Source organism: Solanum tuberosum, unplaced genomic scaffold (assembly GCF_000226075.1).
Source record: "Solanum tuberosum cultivar DM 1-3 516 R44 unplaced genomic scaffold, SolTub_3.0 scf00011, whole genome shotgun sequence".
Taxonomy (NCBI): domain Eukaryota; kingdom Viridiplantae; phylum Streptophyta; class Magnoliopsida; order Solanales; family Solanaceae; genus Solanum; species Solanum tuberosum.
The window spans coordinates 3,260,141-3,263,902 of NW_006238938.1; positions in this window are offsets into that span (position 1 = coordinate 3,260,141).

The window sequence follows — 3,762 nt, forward strand, 5'->3', positions numbered from 1 at the left end:
GAATTAGTAGAAAAATAAAATCAAGTTATAATTAGTCATAGCTATAAATATTAACGAATAAAAAAAAACTACATCTAAAGAGTGACGCAAGCGTCAATTATCAATTGGGGTTTGTATTAACTAACAACTAAAAAAGACAGTAAAAATATAAGGAAACGAGATATGGAGACGGGATTCTTGGGATGTGATAGGAATACGGGTTAAACTAGACTATCGGGTACATACTTTTGATAGTAAATTGTTGAGCATTTGTGACTAGGCTAGACTATAGTGGGGCTAAATTCTCTCTCGAGCAACTTACCCCGAATCAACGCGGTTTCTCTCGAACACCGAGTTGCCACATTAAGCACAGCCTTCGCCTTAGCCCATTCACTCTCTCGAGCTGAATGTGTGGGAGAAGGACTAGGATTCACTCTCTCAAGCTGACCCCATGTCGACCCAATACCACCGGCTATCAATTTAGTAGTCTTAGTTTTACGACCTCTCTCTCGAGCAAGCCAAAAACACTAAGATGAAATCGTATTTGCAACTACAATCCCATTAAGTTCATACACAACTACTAAACGAAATCACATTTAAACAACAAATAAACCATCAACAAGCAAGACCCAATAGATAATTTAACCCATATTCACAAAATCACACCCCAAGAATTGGGGTTTTAGCTAGACATGTAAAAGAGATAAAAATTTATACCAATATTAGTTTCCATCAACTGGGTATGAAGAATTAAGTCTTAAAACACGTCAAGAGTGAAGAATATTCGAGACCCACGTCCAACTTCTTGGAGTTTAAACCATTTGTATCTTTAAGGTCTTAGAACAAAGTCTCCAAAACCCTCTAAAACTTAAACTCTCACAAAACTGTAAAAAGTTCGAATAATAGAAGTGATATGATATTATATGTTTAAACAAGTATTTATAATGTTCAAAAATTTGTGCTGCGGAGGACTATTCAGCGCAGTTAGTCGGGATCACCGAGACGCTCGGTGATCCGCCTTTTGGTTGATTTCATCGCCTTCCTCCTTTAGCCCTCAACCTCTTTGCATTTTGAGTCGTTGGGTGATATGGTACTGCTTTGAGGAACTGATCGGCGACATGCCGACTGCTCCATTTGATCACTAACTTGACCTTTTCCTTTAGGGCACAGCACACTGGAACAAAAGGCAAACTCCAAGCCCATCGGCGACTCGCCAACTGGGATCGGCGATCTTCTGGCCTTCATTTCTTTGTTCTTTTCAGCCGCCTTGTTCCTTCTTGCCAAGTAGTGTCCATGCTTTCCCTCAAACTCTAAATATCTGAAACTCAAGGATTTTCATCAGATATTGAGACAAAATATGCATTTTGAGGACACTAATTCTATCAAAATATAGCCCTAAATGAGTCCAAAATTGTGGACCCATCAACACCCCCAACTTAAACTTTTGCTTTCCTCAAGTAAAACTCAAGTTCGGCAGTCCAAAAGGAATGTCTCAAACAGTGCTACACAAGACTCAACCATGAATGTACACAACAAGACTCAACTTACTCATGCAAGAATCAATTGTATACTTAAAGATTCAAGTTGTGACACACCATTATCAAAGATTGTCAAGCTTACTATACTTGCTTCAAATGCAAGTTCGAGCTCAACAAAGGTATTCGAATGCCCTCACACAAAGAATGATTCCATATTCACACACAAAGGTTTAATCATTTAAAATTCTGGAATCAAATGCAAAGCTCACTCTCACAAAGAAGAACACAATGCATGCTTTCACCCATAGGTTTGCTCGTATTTTCCAATCAACAATTGTTTCAGCTCACTCAAGATCAAAAAGGTCTTTTCAAGGCTTGTAATGGGGCAGAGTGCAAAGGTATGGTCATTTAGGCTCAATGACTTTCATCCTCGTGAAATGTGGTGCTTTCAACACTCTATTTCATCTTCTTTCATCAATTTCTTTAGTGCTCATAAGTCATCCCATTATTCACTTTCCATGGATTGCTTAGGAACCCCATTTCTTTTGTACTTTATTCCACAACGTTTTCATTCTTTTCTTTCTCTTTTGTTTTTGTATGGAGGGGTTCCATTTTTTTTCAACACCATGGGTTAAAGGGGACTTTTCTTGCACTTCTCAACTTGCCTTTTCTTTTCACCACACCCCCAACTTAGGTTTTTGGCCTAAGTTGGCTGTTCAATCAACCACGAATCACGAGGATTATAGGTAGCAGATTAAGAAAGGTCATGTTTTCATCAAGTTTCTTCCAAAGAAAGGTAAGGCTCAAGGGTGTTCAAAAGAGGTTCACACACTAACAAGGTAGGCCACAAAAGAGGTATATGTCAAATTGGCTAACACTCTTCGAAGTTACCTAAGATCATATCAAGAGATAGCCTTACTTACTTGACCGGACCAATGGGGCAAATTCTAGGTGTTATCATGCATGGTTCACAGTAAGTTCATCACACAAGGCATCGACACCAAAGTCAAACAAGACTCCACACTTTCACTAGTGTGCAACGTTCATCACAAAAGAATCAATTCGATAATTGGCTAGTCACACCGAGATGCAAATAGTTCACATATTGACTATGTAACTTTAATTGGACTCATCGTAGCCGCATATTCATGTTTGTTCGATTATGAGCACTATTTGAGTCATCAATATTGATCAAAACTGAGACTCAAATTTGCTAAAGAACAGCCACATTCCACACGTACAAGAGGTGGCAAAAATTTTAAAATTTTTCGAAAGGGTGAAAATCATTTACAATTTAAAATAAAAGGAGCCACAAGCTCAAACATCCACAAGAAGCAGTGTAAAACACAACTTTATGACTCACAACCCAAGAATATAGCACACAAAGGTGGGCCACACCCCACCACAAATTAAAAAACATTTGTTCTCAAATGCAACCAACATAATATCCAGAATTTAAAATGAAGAAAGATAGAGAGGGAGGTAAAGAGGGGATCCTATCTAAGCAGTCGTTCCATCTGTCTATGTATCAGTGCCCGGGGTATCAGTTTGGCCTGTACGTTGGGTCACACCAGAAGGACCAGCTTCACTAGAGCAACAAAATGTGTGTTTGCCATGGAAGCCTTTACAGCCGCATCTATCCTAATTGCTTCAGTCTCTGTCAGGTCCTCATCTGCAACATCCACAGTTTCCTCGAGCATTTTCTCATCTGTCTCTGCCTCCGATTCAGGCTCAGCTGTCTGCTCAACTCTATACTCATTTCTGGTGGTGGCCGAAAGCATTTCTAGCACATCTGGTGTAACACCCCAGAAATTCTATGACTTAAGTTAGAGCCTCATCTTATGAATAATGACTTAAAAATAGTCAAAATGATGTTTATAAACCTAAACTAATGTAATTGACTTGGTTTGGAAGAGTAAAAGTCTAAACGTCAAGAAACGATCAAGACGTCCAAAAATTAGAGAAGAATGTGTTCTAGTGTGTCCTTAGGTTTTGGGCAGTTTGGGAGTGTCGTATGATGGTATAATCTTGTAAAAAGGGTTAAAATATGTAAATATATGTTCATAGGGTCAAAATGTTTGAATACGACGCCCTGAGGCCACCCTAAGGGTCTCCGAGGAGGACCCCAACCTTGGCTAAGCAAGCTGCCAAGGCAGCTTGCAAATTGCACTTGGAGGGAATAGGGGCGCGTCTCGCACTTGCTCCCCCAAGGAGCAAAAAGTCAGTTCGCGATGCGGTCGTGTCGCGGACTCTACTGTCTCAAAATTTAATTCCAAATATCTTCAGGGAACAGCTCCGCATCGCA